This window comes from Gymnoscopelus braueri (genome assembly GCF_963280865.1).
Source record: "Gymnoscopelus braueri genome assembly, contig: SCAFFOLD_42, whole genome shotgun sequence".
In the NCBI taxonomy this organism is placed as follows: domain Eukaryota; kingdom Metazoa; phylum Chordata; class Actinopteri; order Myctophiformes; family Myctophidae; genus Gymnoscopelus; species Gymnoscopelus braueri.
In genome coordinates, this window is record NW_027660610.1 from 1 (window position 1) to 18592 (window position 18592).

Below are 18592 nucleotides of genomic sequence, written 5' to 3' on the forward strand. Positions count from 1 at the left end.
ACCTAAATGATAAATGTTTTGTTTTGTGTAACGTGATTATGGCCATTATGATTCATTTTCTGTTGACATGGTTCACTCAGAGGGGGCGCTGTGGGGAAAAAGCAGCACATGTAGCAAAAGTTCCCCAGGAAGTGAGGTATCAGAAACAACTATAAAAGTACAGGAAGTGAGGCGGCCGTGGGTTCCATTTTAGGTTTTGAAAGAAAGTGTTTGGTGGTGTTTGAGAAGGAGACTCTTACTAAACCAGCTTATACAGCCTATACTAAACCACTGAGCAGTGTGGCCGGAGAACTTATGGATCTGGAAGGAGAGAAGTTTGGTCGAGGAACATTTCTGAGGGTTTAGCTCTGAAGCCAGTCAGAGCTTTTGGACAAAGAAACCCATGTGGCTGACTCTGACTTGAAGGTTGGGTGAGGAATATACTTTTTTATGCAATGCATTGCCTTTTCATTTGATGACTTTGGGGATCACCTGATTTTCGGAAAATAGAAGATCGACAATATCTGTTTGAATACTTTTGTATTACCTTTGGATTACTATACTCATTGGAGACATTGAGACAAGTGTACTGATCGTTTAATTGAATTGAATTGAATTATTATTTTGGTTGATTAATATTGGGTCAGATTAAATACTGCATTTAATTTCAAAAGCAACAGTTTAGTGTTCTTTTTGGTCTGCAATACAGTTGTTTACAGTATAAAGAATTACTGCTGCAGGTACAGGACCTTTATTGCTTTAATATAACTTTATGGTTCTGATTGTTATAAAGTGGCTCCATGTTAACAGAGCTGTTAAAAAGATACAATGATCATCTAAAAGGACCAATACATGTTCTCATACTGTGACTACATAGCGGGGCAATGTCTTACGCAACCAGGCTGAAGTTACGTAAGAGAGAAACACAGGAGCATAGCTTTAGACACGCCCCTTATGATAGAAGAGTTCCAGCGTTGTACATTCAACCATTTAGACCACACACAGCGTTGTACATTCAACCATTTAGACGACACACAGCGTTGCAGTGAACAGAACAGGCTGGATCAAAGCATACACATTCATGTAGGGTAAGTGTTATCCATCAATATACTAGAACACATCCCTCTAGTCTGGTCTGCTGGGATAAAGGTTCATGTCTGCTGTTCTCACCTTTATCTTTATGAAGGTTAATGTTGTGCTGTGTTTTATACAATGTATTACAACCACTTGTTATTATGTATCAAAGTCTGGTTTAATGTAAAATTCAAACAATGTAGGAGAACTTTTAATTTGTACCTTTTCTCTCTGCCTCTCTACCTTCTGTATCAGTCTGTTTAGTTCTGGTGTGTGTGTGTGTGTGTGTGTGTGTGTGTGTGTGTTCGCTCCAGGAGAGCGGAGACGATGAGTGACTATTTTTTTTAAATGTCTCATGCCTGAACGAGGAACGCACATGGGCGTGCACAAGGTTTAGCATGAGCTGAGTTCACATGCACACACTCTGCCGTGAGTGTGTGTGTGTGTGTGTGCGTGCGTGCGTGTGTGAGTGTGTGCGCGCCATGGCAGCGCGGAGGTGAGACGCATGTGGACGCCAGCAGTGCTAATGTTGTTGACTAAGACTAAGAGACTAAACAATGTCAGAAAACTAAAATATGTCTCAAACTAAATGGAGTTTTATTCTAAAGACTAAATCAAAATGAACTCTGGAGCCAGTGTTGTTTTTTGTAACATCTAACAACCACACCGTTGTACCAGCGTTAATGTAGTACAGTAGGTGCAGATTTAACATGCATTTTGTGTGTGTGTGTGTGTGTGTGTGTGTGTGTGTGTGTGTGTGTGTGTATGTGTGTGTGTGTGTGTGTGTGTGTGTGTACGCGTGTACGCGTGGCCCTTGAGCTATATTGTAGATTTGGTGTAGAGGGAAAAAAGAAAGTCTCAAAACATCACATTAAGCTGAAAAACATACTTTTTATTCCAATAAACCCTCATAAATACTAGCAGAGTGACTTTTTTCTAAATGTCTCATGCATCCATGAGCGAGGAACGCACGTGGGCGTGCACAATGTTTAACATGGGCTGAATTCACATGCACACACCCTGCTGTGTGTGTGTGTGTGTGTGTGTGTGTATGTGGCCCTTGAGGTATATAGTATATGACGACCATGCAGACATACCTTGGTCATTTGTTCTCATGTTTTTGTTACTGTTTTTATCTTTATAAAGGTTCATTGTTTACCTGTGATCCTAGTTTACTGAGACACTACACTGTCTCTCTGTATTCTATGATCCTATAGTTTACTGAGACACTACTGTCTCTCTGTATTCTATGATCCTATAGTTTACTGAGACACTACAATGTCTCTGTGTATTCTATGATCCTATAGTTTACTGAGACACTACACTGTCTCTGTATTCTATGATCCTATAGTTTACTGAGACACTACACTGTCTCTCTGTATTCTATGATCCTTTAGTTTACTGAGACACTACACTGTCTCTGTATTATATGATCCTATAGTTTACTGAGACACTACACTGTCTCTCTGTATTCTATGATCCTATAGTTTACTGAGACACTACACTGTCTCTCTGTATTCTATGATCCTTTAGTTTACTGAGACACTACACTGTCTCTATGTATTCTATGATCCTATAGTTTACTGAGACACTACACTGTCTCTCTGTATTCTATGATCCTATAGTTTACTGAGACACTACACTGTCTCTCTGTATTCTATGATCCTATAGTTTACTGAGACACTACACTGTCTCTCTGTATTCTATGATCCTATAGTTTACTGAGACACTACACTGTCTCTGTATTCTATGATCCTATAGTTTACTGAGACACTACACTGTCTCTCTGTATTCTATGATCCTATAGTTTACTGAGACACTACACTGTCTCTGTATTCTATGATCCTATAGTTTACTGAGACACTACACTGTCTCTGTATTCTATGATCCTATAGTTTACTGAGACACTACACTGTCTCTGTATTCTATGATCCTATAGTTTACTGAGACACTACACTGTCTCTCTGTATTCTATGATCCTATAGTTTACTGACACACTACACTGTCTCTCTGTATTATATGTATGTATTTACCTTGCCTACTGTTCTCTCTCTCTTCGTCGTCCTCAGACGAGCCCTCCATCAGCGTCTCCAGTCATCTCGGTTCTCCATACATCTGGTCAGCTCCTTTGTGGTTTCTGCACCAGCATCTTTCCTTAGTACATCCACGTAGGTAGGTGTTTATACATGCTTATCTTTGTTGAGATCAGATGCTGTGTGTGTGTGTGTGTGTGTGTGTGTGTGCTAAACCATGTGTGGGCAGACACCTCTTATCTCTGTATTTTAACTTTTTGCGTAAATTAATGCCGTACTTTACCATTTGATCTCATGCAAAAATAGCAGATCTACAAGCTCAAAACGCATCGCACTGTGACACGTTTTGTAGATTTGCTATTTTTGAATTGGAATCCTGAAAAGTAACATTTTTATTTAATTTTAAATGCATTTAGTTATACTTACGTTAACTTTATGAACTTCAATACAAATACATTGGACATAAAAAAGACAATAGAATGTAATACTTGTCATTAAGCTACTAATATAGACTGAAGTAATTAAAGCGGGTCATGTTATGAATCATAACAGCTGAAATCAATAATATATCACTATTCTGATATTAACCTGCGGGCCGCATTAAGTGAAGGTGGGGGCCGCATATGGCCCCCGGGCCGCCAGTTGCCCATGTATGGTATAGAGTACTCTATGTAAGGGTGGAGGGCCTCCACTTCTTTAGGATTTATCAAGACTGGTGAGAAGTATTTTAGCAAAGAGCGTGAAAATCAACTCCACTTTTATATCTTACAACTCACCAGAGCTTTGTTGACAGTGTGTGTAGGTGACCCCCCCCCCCCCCCCCCCACAGTGTGTGTAGGTGACCCCCCCCCCCCCCACAGTGTGTGTAGGCAGGGTTGGGAGGGTTACTTTTAAAAAGGAATCCCCTACAGTTACAAGTTACTTGCTAGAAAATGTAGTCAGTAACAAAATCCCGACTACTAGTTACTTTCAGTTACTGTTGGATTACTTTTAAGCAAAACTCTATTTAATTAGATCATACAAGTTTTACCATTGATAGACAAGAATGTTGAGCCTACGCAATTAAGATAAGGACAACAGAAATATGGTTAAGGTCATTTAATTGTTAAGAATTTGACCTCTCTGAACAGTTACATTACTGTAGAGTCATTGTGTCAACTAATAACAGATCATAAGAAAATGCATCTTGACCTACAGTACCATTTTGATTGTTTGACAACCAACAACTAGCTCATTTTAAATAACACAACCGTCCCTATGGGATCTAAACTCCATCCATGTGTGGTCAAAGTGGCAAATAAAATCTCTTTTTGACATTCCTGGCTGACATTCATTTAGATAGACATGGCATGAGTTTAAAACATTGACTAGACAGTAAAGACTCATTATAGTCTACAAAGAACTATAAAATTATATTTATACCCCGTAGGCTACTCTTTAAATAAAAAGCCTAATTTGATTTGACCTAAACTAAAAGAGAAGACTGCACTACCCATTATTTATCCCCAATCCAATATATGCTCTCCTATCTAGTATCTCCCTGTCTGCAGTGTTGCCTTGTCTGATTATTATAAGCCACATTGGGCTTATTTTTCTGAAGTTGCTTGTAAATAATGGTAGAACGGTTGTGAGCTTGTAGATCGTCTATTTTCAAATAGCCAACATATATAAATATGCACATTGTTTAATGGACGACATATATAGCTTTGAAGTGCTCGTGTGGCCTTTTATAGTCGCTTCTTCTGGGCTTGTTTTCATAGACCTGTGGTTGGTATTGTAAAGGTTATTGTGTCAGTGTTTAAACACTTTGACTAAATCTAATCTAAATCTTACAAACAATGAAGGTCGGTCTGTCTGTCTGTCTGTCTGTCTGTCTGTCTGTCTGTCTGTCTGTCTGTCTGTCTGTCTGTCTGTCTGTCTGTCTGTCTGTCTGTCTGTCTGTCTGCCTGCCTGCCTGCCTGCCTGCCTGTCTGTCTGTCTGTCTGTCTGTCTGTCTGTCTGTCTGTCTGTCTGGGGGCAGACATATCTTCACTGATGTAGGATCTGATCTGAACCAAATGGACCCTTACAGGTCTGTAACTCTGAGAGTATTCACATGGAACCAAATGGACCCTTACAGGTCTGTAACTCTGAGAGTGTACACATGGAACCAAATGGACCCGTAAGGGTCCATTTAGTTCCATTTGTTACACTGTGAATAGATGGCATCCATGGCAGATCTACAAGCTCACCCCCATGCAGACAGACAGACAGACAGACAGACAGGAATGGAGAGCAGACTGATAACCTCGTCCCATTGGCTACTGTAAACGCCAGTCAATATGTGTGACATGTCCCGCCCTAGCTGTTGCCAGGCAACATATCTGCTCAGTGTGTTAAAACTAAGCTCACTTCCTGTTGTCTGTGATGACAGGAAGCAGCTTCTCTACTCTGACCACACGTCTCTGCACTTCCCTTTTCTTCCTCTCTTTGTGATGTTTAATGTTCATGAGTGATGAATTGAATGACAGGACCACAATGTGTTATCCTTTTAGCATCATTGTAACATCATACTGTACTGTTTACAAACTGTTAAGAAAGTACTGAATGCAATCAATACATCAATCAATCAATACATCAATCATTCATGACACAAACCTTTTATTTTTCAAGGACTCCATAACTATGAGAGTACAAATGGATCCATAATTTCACCCTTTGGTTCCATTTGTACACTCTCAGAGTTACAGACCTGTAAGGGTTCATTTGGTTCCATGTGTACACTCTCAGAGTTACAGACCTGTAAGGGTCCATTTGGTTCCATGTGTACACTCTCAGAGTTACAGACCTGTAAGTAGGGGTGCAATGCTCACTGGACGGCCTTGCACGCCGTGCCGGAACCTATTTGACCAGGAGCACACGCATAGATTTAAAACTACTTTAAATTCAACAAAGTTTTCAAAGGCTCCCGACTCACACCTAGTGAATTAACATAGGAATAAGCCTAGATGCATATCAATTGTCCATTGTGTGACTTGCAGTGTAGGTGTTAAGCGACGTGCGCGTCACGTCATTGAAATAGAGTGCAAGAACTTACCAAATGAGCATTGCATGCCTGCCTGTAAGGGTCCATTTGTACACTCTCAGAGTTACAGACCTGTAAGGGTCCATTTGGTTCCATTTGTACACTCAGAGTTACAGACCTGTAAGGGTTCATTCACCTTAAGGAACCCTGAGGGTCCCTGACCTTTGAGAACCATTGTTTTTAGAGTGAAATAACCTCAGGCTGTGATCATAGCTGAGAACACTTTACAAATATAAAGGTTCCAACTGGTACCTGCAACACTTCTCTCTCACACACACACACACACACACACACACACACACACACACACACACACACACACACACACACACACACACACACACACACACACACACACACACACACACACGGAGAGAGATATAGGTTGGGGGTATGTAACCATGACGACAAATAAACATGTTAAATTGTGATGAAGAGAAAAAGGGTCTTCCTCATGGTGTGCATATGCTAATGATCAATGACCGTGTGTGAGACTGACTGACTGACTGACTGACTGACTGACTGACTGACATTTCTAAAATGATTTGTAGGATTAGTGATGTCTGAACCTCAGAAACATCATAACAGTCTGCTGTCATGATAAAAACGATCTTTATTTATCATTATAAATAAGTAGTGATGTCTGAACCTCAGTAACTGTCTGTCATGATAAACATGTATGTTGTATGAAGGTGGATCAAGGACCCACTGCACACATTCAGCAAAGCCTTTCACATGGAATAATGTATATCTGACATGTTTATATAACTGTATGTTCAACTCCAGGCTGAATGCATTAGTGTTGCTTCACTATATTTTTACACCAGTTGTTTTGACTTATTGATAAACTTTGTACATGTTATCCATGTGTCATGTCTACCTGAATGGATCAGAGCTCTAAACCAATCTCAATCTCTACTGATAATATGTTGTCTTTATTGACAGATCCTGTATCCAATCATCTGACACTCTACACACTTCTTACAACACAAGAACACGGTAAGACTTAATGTGCTTGGAATGGAAAATATGGAATAAATGAGCAACATGATTAATATTCATATTCATCCTGGGTTGTGTAACGTTTACATTATGAGTCATTTTAGGAGAGTTAAAGGGATTCTAGATAACTTTAAGCCTACATTTAAAAAGAAATATATATTTTTTTGCATTTTTTTCCCCCTCTATCAGCCACTATATAATGATGCTGGGGTGTTTTCCTGTATCGAAACACAGGCCTCTTTCTGAAATCCGTATTTTCCCTACTATTTATGTTTTGACATCCGGGTATCCTGTTATGGCAATATTGGACTGTCATATATTGATCTACAATTTCTTGATTGTATGCATATCACAAGTTGCCATTCGCCTCACACCCACTGTTGTGGGTGTCCTTTCAGGTGTTAAGACACCTCCTTTGTGTTTATTCCTCCGTGTTAAATCAACCCTTTTGATCAAGCTATGTAAATGGCCATGCCAGACCTATTGTTTCTTGGTCATGGGACCCCCTGGGCCTGACTTGGGAGAGAGGTATAAAGACACTGAGAAAAGATATGAGGGGGACTTCTTTTAAGAGAGCTTGGAGGGAACACCACGGTCGGAGGAGCACCTAGAGTGAGCTCAGGGTACAGGCCCTCTTGGGCTACGGGGGGACAGGACATTGAGGAGAAACATGCTTGTTTTTGATGCGGTTGGATTTGACAAATAAACATATTTCTTATCTATTTCACCTCGACTGGATATACATTATTTCCATAACAATCCGCGCTCTGTCCGGGACGTAAATGAAACGCACGCATGTGCGCCTCCATGTGCGTCCGTGTCCGTGTGAACTGTCCTATCAGCGTCTTTTCTGTCCGCTATTTTCTCCGCTGTTTTTAAACTTCAAAAAGCTCTCAAACTTCTATTTTGAGGCACGGAATTTACTTATAAGATATCGTTCGGAGAGAATTTAGTTGTTTAACTTCATGTGGTCAATTAATCAGAGAACCGGCAGGGGCGGGCAGTGACACGCATTGTATCTGAATAAAGCAACCTATTTTGGGCATGGCCCTTTCAGAAGTCCCCCTGTGTCACTTGTCTGGTGGTCAGGGAAACAAACTGATGAGGCGGGGGGGGGGGGGGGGTGGAGAGGAGGGGCGATGTTTTTGATCTCTGAAGTTGCCTAGAACCCCTTTAAGTGATGTGTAAATATTAAAGATGAATATGGATCAGCAGCTCAGCTTTAATCACATTGTTAAGAATCACTTTAATCAAAATGCTTTATTTGATTGATTCTAGTTCAGTCCATTACATATTGAGATATTTAGAACATAATTATCAGCGAGAGGAGAGGAGAGGAGAGGAGAGGAGAGGAGAGGAGGAGCAGAGAGCAGAGCTGGATGATTGTCAGTTATGTTTGTCAGTGAAGGAGTACTGTATGGGAGGGACCATGTCACTATACACACACGCACGCACGCAAGCATGCACGCACGTACGCGCATACACACACACACACACACACACACACACACACACACACACACACACACACACACACACACACACACACACACACACACACACACACAGAGGAGCGACTCAAACCTACTTAGTGACGCCGTTGTCACGCACAGATACAAATACACATTTACAAACTCACAACATGTCTGCTGTGAGGAGTTGTAGCTTGTAGATCAGCTATTTCTGGTGAGAATGGTTGGTACGCAACCACCATGAAAAGATACATGTGCACTGTGCCAACATTGTGTGTGTGTGTGTGTGCGTGTGCGTGTGCGTGCTAAACCATGTATGGGCGTGGGCGTGTACATCTGTTGCTTCTCAAACTTGTCTTATATCAAAGACCTCCAGTTTGGTAAACATCACACCCTGGACCCCAGAACTCTTAGAGTGCACTGGGAATGACAGAACTGTAAGGGTCCATTTGGTTCCATTTGTGTTTAGTTTAGTTGTTTAGATTGATTATGAGTTTTTAATGCACATTAAATAATAATGCAACAATGATTGATATAACTGTTAAAATACTCATGACACTGGATCAAGTTTCATGTTGGCTTCACATGGTTGAGCTTCAGTTCCTCATTGGTTTTTCTCACTTCACTTTTTAGCTGTAAAAATCTAGTCACATGATGTGTGGTTTGTCTGAAAGAGTCTTTCAAAGTTCCCTTTCTTCACCATCTCTGCAGAGTTGCTGAAGAGACAAATACATTTCATGACAACAACTAAATATTCATCTAGTCATAATTGCTCTTATATTGGTCACAGTACAGTGTGATGTTACAATGATGCTAAAAGGATAACACATTGTGGTCCTGTCATTCAATTCATCACTCATGAACATTAAACATCACAAAGAGAGGAAGAAAAGGGAAGTGCAGAGACGTGTGGTCAGAGTAGAGAAGCTGCTTCCTGTCATAACAGACAACAGGACGTGAGCTTAGTTTCTACACACTGAGCAGACATGTTGCCTGGCAACAGCTAGGGCGGGACATGTCACACATATTGACTGGCGTTTACAGTAGCCAATGGGACGAGGTTATCAGTCTGCTCCCCATGCCTGTCTGTCTGTCTGTCTGTCTGTCTGTCTGACTGTCTGCATGGGGGTGAGCTTGTGGATATGCCATGGATGCCATTTATTCAGTGTCAATTTAACTCAGAGAGTGTTAGAACCAAATGGACCATTACAGGTCCATTTGGTTCCATTTGTACACTCTCAGAGTTACAGACCTGTAAGGGTGCATTTGGTTCAGATCATATCCTACATCAGTAAAGATGTATCGACAGGCAGGCAGACAGACAGACAGACAGACAGACAGACAGGTCTACTTTGAGTAACTGAGGTTCCAGTATATTATTATAAGTGAACTTAACAGTTAATACAAGCAACAGTTACAACTTATCTAAACTATTTCTCTTTCAAACATGTTTAGGATCATTTTAACGTCATCTCAGGCTTCTGTATTTCACAGTTTATAACAGAGGTGATGCAACTTTGATGATGCAGAAGGCCACTATATTTCCACACTCACTCCAGAGGGACACATTGCATATACCGGACCATTCTATGTCACACAAAAGTAGCAAAAATAGCAGATCTACAAGCTCAAAACACATGCGTTTTGAGCTTGGAGATCTGCTATTTTTTTTATTGGAATTCAGTTTTTTTTTTGTTATTTTTTAATTAGAATCCTGAAAAATAACATGTTTTATTTAATTTCAAATGCATTTAGTTATACTTATGTTAACTTTATGAACTTAAATACAAATACATTGGACATAAAAAAAGTACTTTTACTTCTACTCCACTACATCTCAGAGGCACATATTATACTTTTACTCCACTACAATTATTTGAAAACATTACTTACTAGTTACTTCGTAGATTGTGATTATTATTACAAAAATACATAACCACTTCAGCCCTATATACATTTCGGCCATTTGAAAAAAGCAGATCTACAAGCTCACAAAGTGTAAAATAGCAGATCTACAAGCTCAAAACACATGCGTTTTGAGCTTGGAGATCTGCTATTTTTTTTATTGGAATTCAGTTTTTTTTTTGTTATTTTTTAATTAGAATCCTGAAAAATAACATGTTTTATTTAATTTCAAATGCATTTAGTTATACTTATGTTAACTTTATGAACTTAAATACAAATACATTGGACATAAAAAAAGTACTTTTACTTCTACTCCACTACATCTCAGAGGCACATATTATACTTTTACTCCACTACAATTATTTGAAAACATTACTTACTAGTTACTTCGTAGATTGTGATTATTATTACAAAAATACATAACCACTTCAGCCCTATATACATTTCGGCCATTTGAAAAAAGCAGATCTACAAGCTCACAAAGTGTTGCGATGTGACGCATTGTGAGCTTGTAGATCTGCTATTTTCAAAGGATTTTTATACATTTGAAAACTTGGGACATTCTGCATAATGAGTAATGGGTATACTTTTACTTTTGGGAGAGGAGAGGGGAAGGGAGAGGAGAGGAGAGGAGAGGAGAGGGATTGATTGATAGGTGTCAGTTATGTTTTTCAGTGAAGGAGTACTGCATGGGAGGGGCCATGTCACTGTACACACACACACACACACACACACACACACACACACACACACACACACACACACACACACACACACACACACACACACACACACACACACACACACACACACACACACACACACACACAAACAAACACAATCTGGCAACACTGCCAGAAACTATACATGCCTCTGTTTAGACCCTCAATAACATTATACAGTGACGCACATTTTATTATTACAATTATAATTGAAGTAATGCTAAACAATCTTCATAGTCTTAACCAGTGTTGTCAAGTCTGCTTAAATAGTGAGACTTTTGTCTTGTTTTTTTCCCAGAGTTCTGGGGAAAATGCAGAGACGCTGTGGCTTTGGGGAGGAGTGTCAATCATATTGACTGACAGTTCAAGTAAGTGTGTAATGTTATAATACATAACCAAAACATACATTATTATAGACCTACATAGTCATTATGATGATATATGCATCTAATATTTTTATTAGGAATATATGGCCATATTTTGGGCTTGTTTTGTGTAGTTCTTTGACTAGTGCTATTTGTACAAGTGAGGACAGATGAATGTACTCAACATAAAAACATTACGCACTGCAATATAAAATATTAATATTATCCATATTATCCAGCAATATGAAAACATTAGTGCACCTTGACAGAATGAAAACATCATTACATCATTATATGAATAGCATTAACCACATGAACCCCGGCATATGGGGGAACATAAGCCAAAAATAGCCGATTTACAAGCTCACAGCGCATCGCAGCACAAAGTGTTGTGAGCTTGTAGATCGGCTATTTTTGGTAAAGAGATTTGGTGTTGACAGAAAAAAGCGTCCAAGAAATGTAAGTCTGTTTTTACTAAGAATAGAGGGTTTAAGTAGGTGTGTGTGTGTGTGTGTGTGTGTGTGTGTGTGTGTGTGGGATGATCATGAGATCCACACAGGATCAACAACACACACATAGCTACACACACAACTGCAAAAACATATTAACTTACGTGTCATTTATGCTCCGTCATACGATGGTGTCGCTTGACTTGCTGAAATTAGCTGATCTACAAGTTCAAAATGCATCGTGCATGCAAGATGTTGTGAGCTTGTAGATCTGCTATTGTTTAGAGCTGCTGAAATGTAGAACACACACTAAGAAAACACCTTAACCATTTAAATCCTACACAACACATGGGCACGGCAGTGGCTCAGGAGGTAAAGTGGTCGCTTGGGAAACGGAAGCTTCCCGGTTCGATCCCCGGCTCCCCCTGTGATAGTGTCAAAGTGTCCTTGAGCAAGACACTGAACCCCTAACTGCTCCTGAGGAGCAGGTTGGAGCCTTACATGGGCTCCTCTGCTGTCAGTGTGTGAATGGATGAATGTAATGCACATTGTAAATGCTCCATTTACCATTTCACTGGAGTCCCCCAGGGGTCTATACTTGGCCCCTCATTTTATCCCAAATCTCTTTGCTGAAAATAACTGATCTACAAACTCTCAACATGTTACAACATGACATGTTGTGAGATTGTAGATCCGCTATTTTAGGCAAATATTTGCCTATTTTCGCAGACTATTGCCTATTATGACATGAATAGAATAGGGATGCTGGGGTTCAAGTGGTTAGAAGGGAGGGGCAAAACTGTCTAATTGTCTTGAGCACCAGTTGCTCCATTTGGGTTTGAGTCAAATCTACAATATGTTCATATTTTAATCATCCACACCAAGCTGATCTGGTGTAGCACAGAATGCAAAACTGAGGCTACCAGAAAGCCTATAATTAAAGTTACACTGTTGTGCCAAGCTATTGGTCTATGTCTTTGGACATTGGTCTATGTCTTTGATGTTTGTATATATTCATCATGTTCCATGAGTTCATCAGTCATTGTATTCGTGATACAGTATTTTATCCATGACACCATGCTAAATGGTTTAATAGGTTTATTGTTTACCTGATATCCTATATTTTCAATATCTAGATCATTTTTTGATAGTATATTGTTTAGATTGATGCTAGGTTACCTGTGATCCTAGTTGACTGAGTCACTACACTGTCTCTCTGCATTTGATGTATGTGTTTATATTGCTCATTGTAAGTCTCTCTAGATAAAGAGGGTCTGCTAAATGCCTAAATTGTACTGTGTGTGTGTGTGTGTGTGTGTGTGTGTGTGATAAAGAGGTTGTCAACAGGTGAACTTCCTGACGTCCTGATTGGCTGTCTGTAGTTCCAATCACCTCCAGACCTGCCCACACTGCTGTCTCCACCTATCACATTTGCTTTGTGCTCATGAATATGTAAGCAGGTATGTGATGTCTCACACATGTTAATGTCACACTGGCTTAAAGAGTGTTCTACTGTATGTACTGTCATAAAACATATTTAAAGGGTAAGACCACTTTGGTAGAGGTTTGGGTTGTGTGGTTACCTTGCCATGATGTAACTCCAAAGGTGGGCAAGAAATCTAAAATGCATGGTTGCTCCACTGATTAGAAATTGATAATTCAAAATAACCTCTCATTGACTTACATTGTACGGTGAAACATCTCTCAAAGTCACTATTTTAGTCCATCCAGCAAAAGCAAACAAAACTGATTCAGACAATATGGAACATCACAAAACCCAGTACCGTTTTCTTTTTTTAATATAGAAAAATGTCAACTTCCTGTTGAAGATCCGGATGCACGTATCCAGTTTGTGTTTTCTTCCTAATAAAAATAGAAAGATTAACAGGAAGTTGACATTTTCATAAATAAATAAAACAGTACTGGGTTTGGTGATGTTCTATATTGTCTGAATCAGCTTTGTTTGAGTCCGTTTATGTGCTAAAAGAGTGACTTTGAGAGCTGTTTTACCGTACAATGTAAGTCAGTGAGGAGCATATTTTGAATGATGAATTTCTAATTAATGGAACAATTATGTTTTGATTTCTTGTCCACCTTAAGAGTTACATCATGGCAAGGTAACTACACAACCCAAACCTCTACCAGAGTGGTTTTGCTGTGTGTGTGTGTGTGTGTGTGTGTGTGTGTGTGTGTGTGTGTGTGTGTGTGTGTGTGTGTGTGTGTGTGTGTGTGTGTGTGTGTGTGTGTGTGTGTGTGTGTGTGTGTGTGTGTGTGTGTGTGCGCGCGCGCACAAGAATGTTGGCCTATTATAACATGGGCAGAACAGGGACTGGGGTTCATGTGGTTAAAATGGGCACAACATGTCTTTATGTGTTGAACACCAGTTTCTCCATGTGGGTTTGGGAGTCAGACTCATTAGTGTGAAAAGTTCCCCAAAAAAAGTCAGTTAAAGGGCAAGACCACTTTGGTAGAGGTTTGGGTTGTTTAGTTGTTTAGTTGCCATGATGTAACTCACTCAATGTAGCCATAGGATGATCATGAGATCCACACAGGATGAACAACACACACATAGCTACACACTATACACACAACTGCAAAAACATATTAACTTACGTGTCATTTATGCTCCGTCATACGATGGTGTCGCTTGACTTGCTGAAATTAGCTGATCTACAAGTTCAAAATGCATCGTGCATGCGAGATGTTGTGAGCTTGTAGATCTGCTATTGTTTAGAGCTGCTGAAATGTAGAACACACACTAAGAAAACACCTTAACCATAAATCCTACACAACACATGGGCGCGGCAGTGGCTCAGGAGGTAAAGTGGTCGCTTGGGAAACGGAAGCTTCCCGGTTCGATCCCCGGCTCCCCCTGTGATAGTGTCAAAGTGTCCTTGAGCAAGACACTGAACCCCTAACTGCTCCTGAGGAGCAGGTTGGAGCCTTACATGGGCTCCTCTGCTGTCAGTGTGTGAATGGATGAATGTAATGCACATTGTAAATGCTCCATTTACCATTTCACTGGAGTCCCCCAGGGGTCTATACTTGGCCCCTTATTTTATCCCAAATCTCTTTGCTGAAAATAACTGATCTACAAACTCTCAACATGTTACAACATGACATGTTGTGAGATTGTAGATCCGCTATTTTAGGCAATTGTTTGCCTATTTTCGCAGACTATTGCCTATTATGACATGAATAGAATAGGGATGCTGGGGTTCAAGTGGTTAGAAGGGAGGGGCAAAACTGTCTAATTGTCTTGAGCACCAGTTGCTCCATTTGGGTTTGAGTCAAATCTACAATATGTTCATATTTTAATCATCCACACCAAGCTGATCTGGTGTAGCACAGAATGCAAAACTGAGGCTACCAGAAAGCCTATAATTAAAGTTACACTGTTGTGCCAAGCTATTGGTCTATGTCTTTGGACATTGGTCTATGTCTTTGATGTTTGTATATATTCATCATGTTCCATGAGTTCATCAGTCATTGTATTCGTGATACAGTATTTTATCCATGACACCATGCTAAATGGTTTAATAGGTTTATTGTTTACCTGATATCCTATATTTTCAATATCTAGATCATTTTTTGATAGTATATTGTTTAGATTGATGCTAGGTTACCTGTGATCCTAGTTGACTGAGTCACTACACTGTCTCTCTGCATTTGATGTATGTGTTTATATTGCTCATTGTAAGTCTCTCTAGATAAAGAGGGTCTGCTAAATGCCTAAATTGTACTGTGTGTGTGTGTGTGTGTGTGTGTGTGTGATAAAGAGGTTGTCAACAGGTGAACTTCCTGACGTCCTGATTGGCTGTCTGTAGTTCCAATCACCTCCAGACCTGCCCACACTGCTGTCTCCACCTATCACATTTGCTTTGTGCTCATGAATATGTAAGCAGGTATGTGATGTCTCACACATGTTAATGTCACACTGGCTTAAAGAGTGTTCTACTGTATGTACTGTCATAAAACATATTTAAAGGGTAAGACCACTTTGGTAGAGGTTTGGGTTGTGTGGTTACCTTGCCATGATGTAACTCCAAAGGTGGGCAAGAAATCTAAAATGCATGGTTGCTCCACTGATTAGAAATTGATAATTCAAAATAACCTCTCATTGACTTACATTGTACGGTGAAACATCTCTCAAAGTCACTATTTTAGTCCATCCAGCAAAAGCAAACAAAACTGATTCAGACAATATGGAACATCACAAAACCCAGTACCGTTTTCTTTTTTTAATATAGAAAAATGTCAACTTCCTGTTGAAGATCCGGATGCACGTATCCAGTTTGTGTTTTCTTCCTAATAAAAATAGAAAGATTAACAGATAGTTGACATTTTCATAAATAAATAAAACAGTACTGGGTTTGGTGATGTTCTATATTGTCTGAATCAGCTTTGTTTGAGTCCGTTTATGTGCTAAAAGAGTGACTTTGAGAGCTGTTTTACCGTACAATGTAAGTCAGTGAGGAGCATATTTTGAATGATGAATTTCTAATGAATGGAACAATTATGTTTTGATTTCTTGTCCACCTTAAGAGTTACATCATGGCAAGGTAACTACACAACCCAAACCTCTACCAGAGTGGTTTTGCTGTGTGTGTGTGTGTGTGTGTGTGTGTGTGTGTGTGTGTGTGTGTGTGTGTGTGTGTGTGTGTGTGTGTGTGTGTGTGTGTGTGTGTGTGTGTGTGTGTGTGTGTGTGTGTGTGTGCGCACAAGAATGTTGGCCTATTATAACATGGGCAGAACAGGGACTGGGGTTCATGTGGTTAAAATGGGCACAACATGTCTTTATGTGTTGAACACCAGTTTCTCCATGTGGGTTTGGGAGTCAGACTCATTAGTGTGAAAAGTTCCCCAAAAAAAGTCAGTTAAAGGGCAAGACCACTTTGGTAGAGGTTTGGGTTGTTTAGTTGTTTAGTTGCCATGATGTAACTCACTCAATGTAGCCATAGGATGATCATGAGATCCACACAGGATGAACAACACACACATAGCTACACACTATACACACAACTGCAAAAACATATTAACTTACGTGTCATTTATGCTCCGTCATACGATGGTGTCGCTTGACTTGCTGAAATTAGCTGATCTACAAGTTCAAAATGCATCGTGCATGCGAGATGTTGTGAGCTTGTAGATCTGCTATTGTTTAGAGCTGCTGAAATGTAGAACACACACTAAGAAAACACCTTAACCATTTAAATCCTACACAACACATGGGCGCGGCAGTGGCTCAGGAGGTAAAGTGGTCGCTTGGGAAACGGAAGCTTCCCGGTTCGATCCCCGGCTCCCCCTGTGATAGTGTCAAAGTGTCCTTGAGCAAGACACTGAACCCCTAACTGCTCCTGAGGAGCAGGTTGGAGCCTTACATGGGCTCCTCTGCTGTCAGTGTGTGAATGGATGAATGTAATGCACATTGTAAATGCTCCATTTACCATTTCACTGGAGTCCCCCAGGGGTCTATACTTGGCCCCTCATTTTATCCCAAATCTCTTTGCTGAAAATAACTGATCTACAAACTCTCAACATGTTACAACATGACATGTTGTGAGATTGTAGATCCGCTATTTTAGGCAATTGTTTGCCTATTTTCGCAGACTATTGCCTATTATGACATGAATAGAATAGGGATGCTGGGGTTCAAGTGGTTAGAAGGGAGGGGCAAAACTGTCTAATTGTCTTGAGCACCAGTTGCTCCATTTGGGTTTGAGTCAAATCTACAATATGTTCATATTTTAATCATCCACACCAAGCTGATCTGGTGTAGCACAGAATGCAAAACTGAGGCTACCAGAAAGCCTATAATTAAAGTTACACTGTTGTGCCAAGCTATTGGTCTATGTCTTTGGACATTGGTCTATGTCTTTGATGTTTGTATATATTCATCATGTTCCATGAGTTCATCAGTCATTGTATTCGTGATACAGTATTTTATCCATGACACCATGCTAAATGGTTTAATAGGTTTATTGTTTACCTGATATCCTATATTTTCAATCTCTAGATCATTTTTTGATAGTATATTGTTTAGATTGATCCTAGTTGACTGAGTCACTACACTGTCTCTCTGCATTTGATGTATGTGTTTATATTGCTCATTGTAAGTCTCTCTAGATAAAGAGTGTCTGCTAAATGCCTAAATTGTACCGTGTGTGTGTGTGTGTGTGTGTGTGTGTGTGTGTGTGATAAAGAGGTTGTCAACAGGTGAACTTCCTGACATCCTGATTGGCTGTCTGTAGTTCCAATCACCTCCAGACCTGCCCACACTGCTGTCTCCACCTATCACATGTGCTTTGTGCTCATGAATATGTAAGCAGGTATGTGATGTCTCACACATGTTAATGTCACACTGGCTTAAAGAGTGTTCTACTGTATGTACTGTCATAAAACATATTTAAAGGGTAAGACCTCTTTGGTAGAGGCTTGGGTTGTGTGGTTACCTTGCCATGATGTAACTCCAAAGGTGGGCAAGAAATCTAAAATGCATGGTTGCTCCACTGATTAGAAATTGATAA

At 39.9% G+C, this 18592-nt stretch overlaps 1 protein-coding gene across 1 annotated transcript in view; it reads left to right on the top strand.

Moving 5' to 3' along the window:
• The first annotated feature begins 967 nt into the window (after positions 1-967).
• The window catches only part of LOC308081375 (NLR family CARD domain-containing protein 3-like), a 189015-nt gene continuing 171390 nt past the window's right edge, over positions 968-18592 (top strand). Inside the window, exons 1-4 of the mRNA XM_080457751.1 lie at positions 968-1067; positions 3123-3225; positions 7096-7149; positions 11550-11619. The gene's annotated coding sequence lies outside the window, so the exon portion shown is untranslated. The remainder of the gene's footprint in view (positions 1068-3122; positions 3226-7095; positions 7150-11549; positions 11620-18592) is intronic.